Source organism: Chiloscyllium plagiosum, unplaced genomic scaffold, assembly GCF_037043375.1.
Source record: "Chiloscyllium plagiosum isolate Xiang-an unplaced genomic scaffold, Cpla_swu_hap1 HiC_scaffold_33, whole genome shotgun sequence".
Taxonomy (NCBI): Eukaryota; Metazoa; Chordata; class Chondrichthyes; order Orectolobiformes; family Hemiscylliidae; genus Chiloscyllium; species Chiloscyllium plagiosum.
In genome coordinates, this window is record NW_028270171.1 from 19,716,048 (window position 1) to 19,731,567 (window position 15,520).

At 44.9% G+C, this 15,520-nt stretch overlaps 1 protein-coding gene across 2 annotated transcripts in view; it reads right to left on the reverse strand.

The window, feature by feature from the left end:
* LOC122547679 (suppressor of cytokine signaling 1-like) overlaps positions 1-15,090 on the reverse strand; it is a 62,286-nt gene extending 47,196 nt beyond the window's left edge. Inside the window, exon 1 of one of the 2 annotated variants that reach the window (XM_087978330.1) lies at positions 14,786-15,090. The gene's annotated coding sequence lies outside the window, so the exon portion shown is untranslated. The other variant, XM_087978329.1, reaches the window with a different exon arrangement.
* Positions 15,091-15,520: the final 430 nt, after the last annotated feature.

The following is a 15,520-nucleotide window of genomic DNA, read 5'->3' on the forward strand; positions in this document are numbered from 1 at the left end:
AAGATAATTGGTATGTGAAAAACAAGGAGATTTATTCTCAATGTAGCGAATTAAAATGAATTGGAAACATTGCCCAGCTGGATTTCAGAAGCAGTGTGTTCAGAAACTTGGAGGAGAAAGTGAGGACTGCAGATGCTGGAGATCAGAGCTGAAAATGTGTTGCTGGAAAAACGCAACAGGTCAGGCAGCATCCAAGGAACAGGAGAATCGACGTTTCGGGCAGAAGCCCTTCTTCAGGAATGTGCATGTATACTTGGAAGCAATGAACACACCTCCAAAACAGCCTCGAAAGTTCGACACTCATGCAGGACTGAATAACTCCAGCCTGCTTTGATTAGCACCACATCAACATTCACCCCCTCCACTGCCAATGCGTTGGCAGCAGTAGGCATCATCTACAACTTACACTGCTGCAAGTCACTCAGGTCTCTTCAATAGCACCTTTCAAGTCTGTAACATCTCCACCACCTGGAAGGACATGGGCAGCAGACATATTGGAATGGCATCACTTGTAAGTTCCATTCCAAGTCTCACACCATCTTGGAACTAAAATCACCATTCCTTCACTGTTGCTCGGCCAAAATCCTGGAAGTCCCTATCTAACACCACTCGGGGTTTCCCTCCAACCAAAGGAAAGTAGTGCTTCCAGAAGGCAACTCACCACCGTGTATTCAGGAGCAAGGTCAATAAACTCAGGTCAGGCCTGCAACACTCACATCCCACCATTGAAAAAGAAATGGTTTGGGACTACAGTAAAAGCAGGGAACTGGGACTTTCTCAGATGTCTCTCTTCAATCAATGTGGGAGACCTCACCCTGTGGAGACAATAGGTCATCACAATGTAAACACAGGCGTGTTCTATCACCTTTGGTGGTCTCCAGTGCCTTTGCTGGCTCTACACATAATTTTATTAATTGGAAACTCAGGGGATTTCACAGTGGTGGATAATGGATGAAAAGTGAACACAGGTGACAAAAACAAACAGATATTCAACACAGACAGTTTAGATTGCATTACATTACAGTGTGGAAACAGGCCCTTCGGCCCAACAAGTCCACACCGACCCGCCGAAGCGCAACCCACCCATTCCCCTCCATTTACCCCTTCACCTAACACTACGGGGAATTTTAGCATGGCCAATTCACCTGACCTGCACATCTTTGGACTGTGGGAGGAAACCGGAGCACCCGGAGGAAACCCACGCAGACACGGGGAGAACGTGCAAACTCCACACAGTCAGTCGCCTGAGGCAGGAATTGAACACGGATCCCTGGCGCTGTGAGGCAGCAGTGCTAACCACTGTGCCACCATGCCGCCCATTCAGTTGGGCGCAAAAGCACATTGGGATATTATAACATAAACAAAGGCACAACTATGTATCTTGGGAGTCAGTGCAAAATGGAAGAGATATTCCATTAAACCATCATACCCTTCCACCTCAGCCTTCCTTCCCCATTAACGAGATAACAGGACTCGTAATTAGGTGGATTCGTAAACAGAACCTGCTGGAAAAGCTCAGTCGGTCTGGCAGCACCTGTGGAGAGAAATCAGTTAATGTTTCGAGTTGAGTGACCCTTCCCCAGAACTGACACCCTCCCCCCGAAACATCATCTCTGACTTCCCTCCACAAATGCTGCCAGACCTGCTGAGCTTTTCCAGCTGTTTCTGTTTATGTTTCTGATTTACAGCGTCCGCAGTTCGTTTGGTTTTTAGTTAGTAATTAGACGGAATGCCTAATGAATGACTTTACACTACTCTACAGTGACTGAACAACCCAGCGCCTACAGCAAGAGTGACACTCAGTCAAAGAGCTGGGAACAAAGGAAAGCAGAGTTTGATATAGAGAGAGACACAGTGAGGGAAACCCCTCCACACAACACTCCAGCACTGCACTCAGCGCAGCGCCTGATTTAAGAAAAACACAAACAACCCCTGGACCCTGGAAGAAACCAGATGCTCAGACAGCCATGAGTAGAAAGTGAGGAGTGCTGATGCTGGCGATCAGAGTCGAGAGTGTGATGCTGGAAAAACACAGCCGATCAGGCAGAGGAGGACTCTTGATGAAGGGTTTATGCCCGAAATGTTGATTCTCCTGCTCCTCGGATGCTGTCTGACCAGCTGTGCTTTTCCAGCACCACACTCTCAACTCAGAGAGCCATGTAACTGAAAGCAAACTTAGTTATATACATTACGTTATTTTATAAAATTTTGATTACTGTTAAGTGTCAATTATATCCTATTAATTTTTTAAAAACACAATTTTCACCTAGAGGGTGAATGCTGTGCGTTAGTGGGTGCCGCTAGCCCTGTCCAACTTTATTTCTTCCTGAAAAGACCAATTATACATCATTATAGTTAAACAATCCTGGAAATTCATTGGCAGCAGGTACATTCGGATATTCCTCAGGCTTTGGTCGTGAGTTACAGATGGTTCACCCTGGTGACATTATCAGTTAGACCTTAAAATCACCTTCAGCAACTTTCAGATTTTCAGAGTGGATGCAGAGAGTGTTCCAGACTATCTCTGAGCAACAGTTCCTGTACTGCAGCATTCACATTCGTCCCAGAGTGGAGAGGCACCTTGAAGGACAGAGAGGAGAAAACTCGAAAGGGAGAGAGCACAGCAGAACTATAATTTCCAGGGTTTCCCACATGAAAAACATCTCTGTGTTAAAAAAAATTAGTCATGTCTTTTTGGATTACTTCCACTTTCTTTAGCAATAACAGAAATTTCTGACAATATCGGGAATCCTCTCAGAAACTTTTTTTTCCCCTTTCAGCCAAAAAGGCAGATCGTAAACAGAGATTAAAGTTAACCTTCTTCAAAATGTGTTAGGAATATAAAGAGTGTTACACTTATGATGAACTGCAACTGAAGTTTAAGTGTAGTTTGGTGAGGATGGCTGGTATATTTTATCTTATTGCATTCTAGCCGGTAACTTGATGTATTTTAGGAGAATGGGGTTGAAAAAAACTGATCAGCCACGATTGAATGGTACAGCAGACTTGATGGGCAGAACGGCCTAATTTCTGCTCCTATATCTTTTGGTCATATGGATTGCATTTTTGCAGGTCGTTAGATTGTACTGTGAATACTGCTTTTAGATACTATACAATGGCAATTCTGGGTTTCTTACCAGAATGTGGCTTACTCCTGTAATTATGCCAAAGTTAAATAAGGGTGATGGGATACTAACCTCTGTGCAGTTATTTCACTCTCCACATTTCATTCTATACAAGTGACATGCGCCTCATTGCACAAAATTAATAAATCTCACAGAACAATGCCCTGCTCCTCACTTTATCTCACCCAATCCTTAGTTCCTAGTTTAACTCGTTTTCCCACAAACAACTCTGCCTTTTTATTCTGCTATGGCATCACCGATAAGATGAGCATCTTTTGCCCAATCCCTTGAACTGTCTGGACTGTTAACTCTCAACCACATCGCTGAATCAAGTGAGGATGGCAAATTTCCCACAATGTATATTAGTGAAGCAGATAGGATCTTAGGACAAGTGACAACAGTTTCAAGATCATTGTTGCAGTAATTGGCTTTTAACTGCAGATTGTTATTGATTGAATTTAAATCCCACCAGTTGTCAGGGTGGGATTTGAATCCATGTGCCCAGAGCATTAGCTGGACCTCTGGATAACATACCTCATTACAAAACCACAGTGCTATGGAATGCTCTGTGTCACTGCAGTTAACTCAACTACAGCACAAGTGTCCAGTTTGACATTTACACTACCTGGTCCATCCCACTTTTCAGAATTTAAAAGCAAATTTAGGAATAAAGAATTGGCATAAATTGACTATGAAGTTGTCAGGTGGTCACTGGACTCGTAATCCAGAGGCAAACTAAAACAGAAATTGTTCTTCTTCAGAGCAGGAGTCATTGGTCTCTAAATGTTATCTCGGTTTCTCTTTTCACAGATGCTGCTGAGTTTCTCCAGCACTTTCTATTTTTGTTTCAGAGTTCCAGTATCCACAGTTCTTTGTTTTACCTTCGTAATCTAGACAGCCTGGCACATAACCTCGGGACCTGGGTTCAAATGCTATCATGACAGCTGACACAATTCAAAATTCAGGTTATGGAACTAGATTATCAGCAATGGTGACCATGGAGACCACCATTAATTGTTGTAAAACACCCATCTGGTTCACTAATGTCCTTTAAGGAAGGAAATCTGCCTTCCTTAACTGGCCTACATGGGACCCACAGCAATATGATTTACTTTTAACTGCTGTCCGAAACGGACTGGCATTCAGTTCAAACACCCCAGGAAATGGCAGCCTTTTGCAAATTCAATAGCATTAATTCCAGTAGAACACGTCAGCAGCTTCAATTCATCCACAGATCCAATTTGCTAATTTGAGGTTGAATGCACATACCTGTTACCAAATATGGTTCAACTCCAAGTTCACAAAAGACATTCTTCAGTTATTAACATCAAGACAAAAAGCACCCTAGAAATATTCAGATTACGTTCATTTACCTCTGAAATAGAAACTTGGGGGCAGGAGTTGGAAAACAGCAAACATTCCCTCCCTGTTTCATTGGTTGGATTATTTATATACCGGAACAAATTGTTCCTTTTTAAATGTTTCTCCAAGAACATGACAAGTTATCTTGCACAATAACCTAAAACAATATGATCAAGACTCAGAAACACAGATTATTCGCTGGTATCATGTCAATCCATTCGGATTTCTTTCACCACCTACCCACTGGAATTTGTCTGGTTACTAGCCCAGCCTGTAGGGAGAAAGAACAGCTGCATTTCCCTCGAACCAAGTCTCAGAGTGAATATGAAATACATTTCTTGTCACAATAATGGATTTTTGTTGAAGTGAGGAATGTCAGTACTGGGAAGTGGAATTGTTTTCCTGTTTTTTGTCAAAATTCCAGCACCTCTACGTCAAATCTACCAACTTGCATTGTGGTACATATTCCACCAACTGTCGTCATGTGTTCAGTCAGTGAGGATCAACCTTGGGAATGTCATAATAGGGCCCATTTCCCACAACTGCACACAAATGTTTCCCAACTGGGATCACTGAACAACATTCAGGAATGTCAGTTCTGCCCAGTTTCACATTGCTGCAATGCCCCATAACTCAGAGCATTTTCAGGGTGCTGAAGCAAGAGAGGTCGATAGATTTCTCATCACTAATGCATGAAGGGATATAGGCAAATGACAGGAATATGGCGTAGAGGTTGATGATCAGCCATGATCTAGTTTGTCAGAGAGGCTGAATGGCCTCCTGCTGCTCCTGTGTTCTGATCAACACCACCTTTACTTTTGGTGTAATGGTAATGTCACTGGATTCTTAGTCCAGGGGTCGAAGTTAATCCTTAAATTTAACCACACACCCTCATCCAACCTTCCGCATATAAACTGACATTTTCCTAGCTACCATCAGTTCTGAGGAAGGGTTACTGGACCCGAAGCATTAACTCTGATCCCTCTCCACAGATGCTGCCAGACCTGCTGAGCTTTTCCAGCAATTTGTGTTTCTAATCCTTTAGAAGTGCAAGTTTAAATCCCATCACAGCAGTTGATGGAATTGAGATTAAATTAATAAAATCTAGATTTAAAACAATAATTTCAGTAGTAGTGAAGAACTATCAATTGTCTTAAAAACACATCTTGTTCGCTAATGTCCTTTAAAAAGGAAGAAAATCTGCCACTTTACCCAAACTACTCTGGTTCAATTCCCACCTCGGGCAACTATCTGTGTGGAGTTTGCACATTCTCCGTGTGTCTGCGTGGGTTTCCTCCGGGTGCTCCAGTTTCCTCAAACCATCCAAAGATGTGCAGGTCAGGTGAATTGGCCATGCTAAATTGCCCTTAGATACATTAGTCAGAGGGAAATGGGTCTGGGTGGATTACTCTTCAGAGGGTCGGTGTGGACTGGTTGGACCGAAGGGCCTGTTTCCAGACTGTAGGGAATCTAACCTAAAAAAAAATCTAAAGTGACTCCACAGCAATTTGGTCAACTCTCAACTTCTCTTTGAAATGGCCTGGCAAACCATTAAACTCAAAAGAACAATAAGGGACAATTAGTGAAGAACATCCCATGGAAGATTAAAACTAACTTTCAAGAATTATGGTACAGCATGAAACACTTTGGGTCAGATGGAGGATGAGAAACTCTATCAATTGCCTTCCTCTAAAAGGATACCTTGTAAAATTCAAATTTCAGAAAGTGAATAACGTTGTCATGTTCTCACTTCGGTGAATTCTGGACAGATCTCAAGGAGCTACTGAGAATATGAATACCACAGGGAAATCTGGCAGATGTATCAGGTAGAGCAGGACAATGAGCGAAAAGGAAGTCAAGGGAAAGGTTGTGTCCATTAAGCAAATTTAAGATTGTACTCGCATACATAAATCAGACAATGTCTGTGCATTATTAGACCAGCTTAAAAATACAAAGCAGAGGTCGCTTCAGAATTGGGTTAATGTGACATTCTAGTGTTGGGTAATTCAGACAATAGAATTTCTAAAAAAAATGGCTGTTTGTTTGTCTTGTGCTTAGGCCAGGTTAAAATGCAACAAATAATCAGGGAAATGCAGGAAAACAAACTTGTGGTTTACCGTAACTTTGGACTGGTGTGATTTGGCAACAGGAGGTCCTGACAGTGAGGTGATTGCACCATCAGTCACTGCTCTAACATGCATTTCAGGTCAAACTGCAAAAAGGTAATTCACCTCTCTCAAAGCAGGGTTGCGTGCCTACAGTGCGACCAACTGCTCTCAAGTGATTTCACATTGATTTTCACACATATACAATGCCATGAGTTCCAGGAACTTAGACTTGTTTACACTACGAGTGCAGTTATGGAATGAGACCCACGTGTTTGAACTTGGCCACGCTCTCGTGACACTAAAACATCAGCTGAGTCTGTGGCTTGATCCCTGATCTCTTTTGAATAGGCTCTGCTTCATGAATCATAGGAATGGATCCAGTTAGTTTTAGTTCCCTGAAATGGAGAGCAGTCAGCGAGGGTTCCCAGTGCTGGTCGCAATCTAGTGAAATTTATTTTACATTTCTTACATGTGGGCATTATTCAGTCATGGTAACCTCCTGCCCCACAAAGTACATTTACCTCGCACATGAGGAATCATCATTTGGACAGCAGTTGAGGGCACCCTGGAAGCTAGTTCAGAACAGTGCCTACAGAGGGAAGGATTTTTAAAACGTGAGCTGTTTGAAAAATACAATATCCTTTAAGATCTCCATACAGGCTCTGGATGGTCGAGGGTGAAGGCAGACTAGAGTCAGTATCGAATCTCAGTATAAGGAACGCGCCATTTAGAACTGTGGGTAGGAAATGTTTCTTCATTCAAAGGATGTCAAATTCTCTACCCAGTCATTGAGTTATGTTCAAGAGAGGGCTTGCTCAATACCAAAATATAATCAGGAGACCTGGGGTTCATGTGAGATAATGGCACTGATACAGTCGATCCAGAATAGCAGAGCGACCTCAAGAGGCCAAATGGCTTCCTCATGTTCTTCTGTTCCTTCATGAATAGAGGATGATTCGGAGATGCTGGTGTTGGACTGGGGTGTACAAAGTTAAAAATCACAACATCAGGTTATAATTTAACAGGTTTATTTGGAAGCACCAGCTTTCGGAGCGCTGCTCCTTCATCAGGTGGCTGTGGACAACAAGATTGTAAAACACAAAATTTATAGCAAATGTTTATAGTGTGATGCAACTGAAATCATATATTGAAAAAAATCTGGATTGTTTGTTAAGTCATGATCACCTATTAGAATGATCATGCTGGTTTCAGTTCTTTCATATCTAAATCCCAGAACTTTTTTTAAAGTTACATTCTCAAGTGAACTTTTACAATAGGTGCCATTTCATCTCAGATAATGCATTGAAGGTGTGAGGTGCTCAGTGTGTTCAAACGGATTCCATTTCTTAAAAAAGGGATTTCAGAATCTTACATGGAATCATGCAGTTTTTGAGCAAAATCAAATATAATTCTGCAAGTACAAAGTCACCCCACAAACTTATATATCTGTGTGTGTGTGTGGGGGGGGGGGGGGGGGGGGGGGGGGGGTTGGCGGTATGAGTGTCTGTGGGAGAGTGTGTGTATGTCTATGTGTGTGATAGTAAAGAGGTATAAGCCTGTGAGAGGTGCATGTGTTGGTGTGTATGTGTGAGCTTATGAGAGAGCTTATGTTTGAGAGGGGTCTACGTGTGTGTGTGTGTGTGTGTGCGCGCGCCGGGGGGGTATGAGTGTCTGTGAGACAGCGTGTGTATTTGTACGTGTGTGTGTGTGTGTGTGAGTGTAAAAGGGTATATGTCTGTGAGAGGGTGTGTGTGTGTGTGTGTGTGTGTGTGTGTGTGTGTGTGTGTGTGTGTGTGTATAGTGCAATGGGATCACCTGTAGTGTGACGTGAACCCAAGGTCCTGGTTGAGGCCATCGCCATGGATACCAAACTTGGCTATCAGCCTCTGCTCGGCCACTTTGCATTGTTGCCTGTCCCGAAGTCTGCCTTGAAGGATGGTCACCCGAAGGTCCGAGGTCGAATGTCCCGGACCGCTGAAGTGTTCTCCGACTGAGAACACTGCAAATTTTTGCTATAAATTCTGTGTTACGATCAAGCCCTCCACAATCACCTAATGAAGGAGCGTCGCTCCGAAAGCTAATGTGCTTCCAATTAAACCTGTTGGACTATAACCTGGTGTTGTGTGATCTTTAACTCCGACTGAGAAGAAACACTCCTGTGTGTTCCTTCCCAGTCGAAGGACAGACAGGAGTGTTCCCTCCCAGTCAGAGGATGGACAGAGTGTTCCCTCCCAGTCAGAGAACACTTCAGCGGTCCGGGACATTCGACCTCGGACCTTCGGGTGACCAATCCTTCAAAGCAGACTTCGGGACAGGCAACAATGCAAAGTGGCCAAGCAAAGGCTGATAGCCAAGTTCGGTATCCATGGGGATGGCCTCAACCGGGACCTTGGGTTCATGTCACACTACACGTGACCCCAATGCACCACACACAGACACACACACACTCTCTCTCTCTCTCACAGACACTCATACCCCCTGCGCGCGCGCGCGCACACACACACATATATAAGTTTGTGGGGTGAATTTGTACTTGCAGAATTATATTTGATTTTGCTCAAAAGCTGCATGAATCCATGTAAGATTCTGTAAATCCCTTTTTTTAGAAATAGAATCAGTCTGAACATTGGGGCACAGACAGCCTCACACAGGGCATCTCACACCTTTAATGCATTATCTGAGCCAACATGGCATCTATTGTTAAAGTTCACTTGAGAATGTAACTTTAAAAAAAAGTTCTGGGATTTACATTCAAAAGAACTGAAACCAACGTGGTCATTCGCAAAGATGAGAGACTTCACAAACAATCCAGGTCTTTTTCAATATATGATTTCAGTTGCATCGTACTGTAAACTATTGCTATAAATTCAGTGTCTTACGATGTTATACTCCACAACCACCTGATGAAGGAGCAGTGCTCTGAAAGCTAGTGCTTCCAAATAAACATATTAAACTATAACCTGATGATGTATGATTTTTAACCATGAATAGAGGAACCACATGGTTCACGTACCTGACCAGACAGACTTGCAAACAGACAGTTCAAGGTTACAATTCATAGCAAATAATTTGGGGCTCATTTTAACTTTGGGTACACTGAGTGCTATTAGACAAACCAAGTGTTAAACACCTGCCCCAATTCCTACTTACACCGACGGATAATCTATTAACCAATGTAGCAGCAACTGAATTCCGTTAACACATTCTGAGCAAAGAGTTAATATTTTTGCACAAAATACATATTAATGACATTTTAACCCAATCATATCCCCAGCAAACTCTCACATCATGGTTTCAGGCAAATACATCAGACCCACACAGCAAGAAAACCCACGACTTCAAACAAAGAGACAGAGTTACAGTAACTGGAGCTCACTAAAGCTCATTTTAACTTTCAGAATGACTGTTCCCTGGTGCCTTTTTAAATCTATGGGCAACTGAAATGTTGGTGGTAACCCCATTTCAGAGGTTAATTTCACAGCACTTTGGTTTGATTTGATTTGATTATTTACAGTGTGGAAACAGGCCCTTCGGCCCAACAAGTCCACACCGACCCTCCGAAGAACAACCCACCCAGACCCATTCCCCTACATTTACCCCTTCACCTAACACTACTGGCAATTTAGCACAGCCAGTTCACCTAATCTGCACATTTTTGGACTGTGGGAGGAAACCGGAGCACTTGGAGGAAACCCACACAGACACGAGGAGAATGTGCAAACTCCACACAGACAGTTGCCCGAGGCGGGAATTGAACCCGGGTCTCTGGCGCTGTGAGGCAGCAGTGCTAACACTTGTCTGCAGGGTTTAGAATGCAGACATCCACAAAATTACTCAGATCATAGCAGTCAACAATGGCATAGGATATCTGTTTGTTTCTCATCAGGAGTCCCTACTTTTTTCTGTATCAGCTTAATTACTGCATGCCATTCCCCATTGTTATTTTGCAATAAAAGTCATATTCTGTAGCACAATTTTCTTTTGGTCTTTAAATATTGATGCAAGGGAATGGTGGGGGCCTCATTTTATCTTTCTACCTGGAGGCTCCCTGCCTTCATCCCTGGTGAAGGGCTTTTGCCCGAAACGTTGATTTTCCTTCTCCTCGGATGCTGCCTGACCTGCTGTGCTTTTCCAGCACCACTCTAATCTAGACTCTGATCTCCAGCGTCTGCAGTCCTCACTTTTGCCTAGTCTGGAACTAAGTCAGTTTTTGCAGGAGCCCCCTAGATAGAGAGGGGCATTATTTGAAGGTGGTGCTGAGGCAATGCTGGCACAGAGTTCTGCAGAATGTGTTAATGTTTACACAGTATGAAGGTCCCACAGGTTTGTCAGTGTTTACAGCCAAGAGTGTGGCGCTGGAAAAGCACAGCAGGTCAGGCAGCATCTGAGGAGCAGGAAAATCGACATTTCAGGCAAAAGCCCTTCGTCGGATGCTGCCTGGCCTGCTGTGCTTTTCCAGCACCACACTCTTGGCTCTAATCTCCAGCATCTGCAGTGCTCACTTTCGCCTTGTCAGTGTTTACAGACTGTCCCAGGGGCTTTTCAGTGTTCACAGAGGGTGGCCGAGGGGTATGTCTGTATTCACTAGGTGGTGCGGGGTGGTATCCCAGAGGCATGTAAAAATTTTCAAGGGGTCCTGGGGTTGTTTGTGAGCAGTTTCCGAGCACAAAACCCAAAAAGGCCTCTACTTTAGATGAATAGTTTGTGTTCACACATAAAACAGCCCTGGGAAATCAGTGCATCACCATAGTCTTACCAGACTGGAGCTGCTGACTCATAAGAGATGAACAACTGGTGGTGATTTAACCAAAGAGCTACCATACCTCAGACAAGGGGAAAGAGGTTGAGAAGAAGAGTCCTTCACGGTCACTTCAGCCATTGTGGTGATGAAACCTACGCTGTTTTAGAGTCACAGAGAGGTACATCATGGAAACAGACCCTTCAGTCCAACCTGCCCATGCCGACCAGATATTCCAACCCAATCTAGTCCCACCTGCCAGCACCTGGCCCATATCCCTCCAAACCCTTCCTATTCATATACCCATCCAAATGCCTTTTAAATGTTGCAATTGTACCAGCCTCCACCACTTCCTCTGGCAGCTCATTCCATACACATACCACCCTCTGCGTGAAAAAATTGCCCCTTAAGTCCCTTTTATATCTCTCCCCTCTCACCCATATCCCTCCAAACCCTCCCAAAGGCCTCTTTGTTCAACAACATTCCCTAGGACCTTACCATTAAGTGTATAAGTCCTGCTACGATTTGCTTTCCCAAAATGCAGGTTCACCTTTTGTTCACCTGTACCCTGGAGTGCAGGTTCATAGCTCCTTGAAAGAGGAGTCGCAGGTAGATAGGATAGTGAAGGCGGCATTTGGTATGCTTTCCTTTATTGGTCAGATATTGAGTACAGGAGTTGGGAGGTCATGTTGCGGCTGGACAGAATATTTGTTAGGCCACTGTTGGAATATTGCGTGCAATTCTGGTCTCCTTCCTATCGGAAAGATGTTGTGAAACTTGAAAGGGTTCCGAAACGATTTACAAGCATGTTGCCAGGGTTGGCGGGTTTGAGCTACAGGAAGAGGCTGAACAGACTGGGGCTGTTTTCCCTGGAGTGTCGGAGGGGTGACCTTATAGAGGTTTACAAAATTATGAGGGGCAGGGATAGGATAAATAGACAAAGTCTTTTCCCTGGGGTCAGGGAGTCCAGAACTAGTGGGTATAGATTTAGGGTGAGAAGGGAAAGATATAAAAGAGACCTAAGGGGCAACTTTTTCACACAGATGGTGGTATGTGTGTGGAATGAGCTGCCAGAGAAAGTGGTGGAGGCTGGTACAATTGCAACATTTAAAAGGCATTTGGATGGGTATATAGGAAGGGTTTGGAGGGATATGGGTTGGGTGCTGGAAGGTGGGACTAGATTGGGTTGGGATATCTGGTCGGCATGGACATGTTGGACCGAAGGGTCTGTTTCTATGCTGTACATCTCTCTGATCCTATGACTCAATGCAGCACCTCGCATGTATCTGAATTAAACTCCATCTGCCACTTCTCAGCCCATTGGCCCATCTGATCAAGATCCTGTTGTAATCTGAGGTAACCTTCTTTGCTGTCCACTACATCTCCAATTTTGGTGTCATCTGCAAACTTACTAGGTATACCTCTTATGCTCGCATCCAAGTCATTTATATAAATGACGAAAATGGCATCACACTGCTTAACAAACCAACCATCCAACCAACTGAGCTGAAGGAAAGTTAACAAATAGCAGCACCCAGTACAAAACGCTTCTCCAGCAACCTCTGAGTTTTGTTTCAGATTCCCAGCATCCACAGGTCTCGGTTTCATTATAAAAGCAATTAAGTTTTCATGAACTCAACTGGAGCAATGTGTCATTTTCTGGGCACCAGACTTTAGGAAGCTTTTGACGGCTTTGAAAAGGTTTGGCACAAAAGATTCTGGGGATAAGACTGGAATGGATAAAGACAGCAACGTTCTCCATCAGCAAGGGAACATTTTACAGAGACTTTCAAGATCACAAGACATCTGGTCTGTGTACAGAGGAACCCCATTATCTGAAGGACACGGGCCGGGAATATTTGGTTTCGTTAATTGAATATTGGATAATTGAATGCCAGATAACATAGTTCGCCAAGCATTGGGACCTTGTGATCTTGTTTGGATAATCCAGAATTTGGTTAATCGAATGCTGGATAATCAAGGTTCCTCCGAAGATTATCCCATTAGTGGAAGAGTTAACAATCAGAGGACAGATTCAAAGTAGTTGAGAGAGAGAGAGAGAGAGAAAAACAGACAAGAGTTGGGGATAACGTGTTTCTGCAGTGAGTGACTAGGTTTTGGAACACACTGGGAGAAAGAGTGGACTGCAGATGCTGGAGATCAGAGTCAAAGAGTGTGGTGCTGGAAATGCACAGCCGATCAGGCAGCATCCGAGGAGGAGGAGAGTCGACATTTTGAGCTAATGCTCGAAACGCTGATTCTCCTGCTCCTCGGATGCTGCCTGACTGGCTGTGCTTTTCCAGCGTCACATTCTTCGACTTGGAACACACTGCCCAAGAGTGTGATAAAGGCAGATTCCATCATCGTTTCCGAAAGGGAACTGGAAAGACAACAGAAGAAACCCAAAATTGAACGGCAATGGGGAAAGGCTACGGGAGGGAGCCTAACTCAGTTATCTTTGAGATGAGCTGGCACCAGTATTTTGGGCCGATTGGCCTCCTCCTGTGCTGCAAACATGCAGGTAAGCCAAGAGAAAGCATGAACCGCAGATGCTGGAGATCAGAGTCGAGAGTGGGATGCTGGAAAAACATGGCACCCCACTCTCGACTCCGATCTCCAGCATCTGCGGTCCGTGCTTTCTCCTGGCTTACCTGCATGTTTGCAGCACAGGAGGAGGCCAATCCAAGGAGGCCAATCGGCAGCATCCGAGCAGTAGGAGAATCATTCCTGATGAAGGGCTTATGCCTGAAATATCAATCCTCCTGCTCCTCGGATGCTGCCTGACCATGCAAGTATACCAGTCAGGATCCAAAAAGAGGCAAGAGGACACAACATTTCAGTTGGAGGTCCTTGGTCAGCTTGGAAGGGCGCCATTTTTGGTCAGTCCCATTCCATCGAGGAGACCTCCTGCTGATTGAGAGGTGCCCAATAGCTGCCATACAGCCCTCAATGCCCTCACTTAAACCCAATCTCTTCATCTGCTCTGGCACGCTTTCAAAATCATGGCATTTTTCAGTCTAGGTCTTATCAAAATGAACAATAATTAAAAGGTGGCTTAATTCTGTTTGTTAAACAGTGCCGGTGGAGTCGTTCAGTTAACAGCAGGAACATGAAACATGAAACATTACCTCTAAGTGTTGATGGGGCTCTGTTTGGCCTTCTTTCCAAGCCCTGAGTCAAAAAATGCACCTTAAACAAAGTTGTTGTCTGTAAAACTGTAAATAAAAGTGTTCTGAGGAAGGGTCACTGGACCTCAAAACCTTAACTCTTGATTTCTCTCCAGAGATGCTGCCAGACCCGCTGAGCTTTTCCAAGCAACTTCTGTGTTTCTCTTTGGTTCAGCCAGCGTTAAAGGATGTTGATACTTGGGCAAGCCACACACAGATCAGCTGTACAACAGGGTGACTTCTCCTGGAAAACTTTTGTCCGCCCCAACCACAAGGTTTACTCACCACCACCTCCTCCTCCTCCAGCTCCAGCTCATGAGCTCACGCTGCTCCCCGTGTGGAGTTTCAGAGTCCCGCGAGTGGTCGAGCGGCGGTCGTGTGCAAGCCCTGCAGACGCGGGGGGGTCATTCGAGTGCTGGACCACTTGCAGGGTCTGGCACGGCGGCGCTGCTGACTCCGACGGTGTGGGCGCTGCGCTGGTTTGGCGGAGCATCGCCGCTTGTGAGCGCCCGGCTCGGCTGGAGCTCCCTCCCACCCCCCTCTCCAGAGGCTGAGCCCCAGCACAGACACACACTCACTCTCTCTCTCTCTCTCTCTGTGCTGCTGCTGTCCCTGAACTTTCTGCCTCGCCAGTTTCGCAAGCGCTTCCAGCTCCTTTTTTCTCTCTCTAAAACAAGAAACCAAACCCCGCCTCCTTACCCCTCATTTCACAGAAACCGCGCCGTTACTTTCCAGGAAATTTGCAACCCGGTTTCACTTTCGCACACGTCACTCGCTGCCCCAGTCCCGTGTCTCCACAGTTAACCCCCTTTCCCCCAAATTCCGCGGAGTTTTCCTAACGCCGCCCAACTGAAACCGCATCCTCGCAAGAGTGGAAGCAGGCCGTTCGGCCCATCGAGTCCGCACCGGGAGCTTCGTTTGGTAGAAGAGGCCGGGTCTGAAAATGTGTTGCTGGAAAAGCGCAGCGGGTCAGGCAGCACCCGAGGAGCAGGAGAATCGACGTTTCATCATCCTGATGAA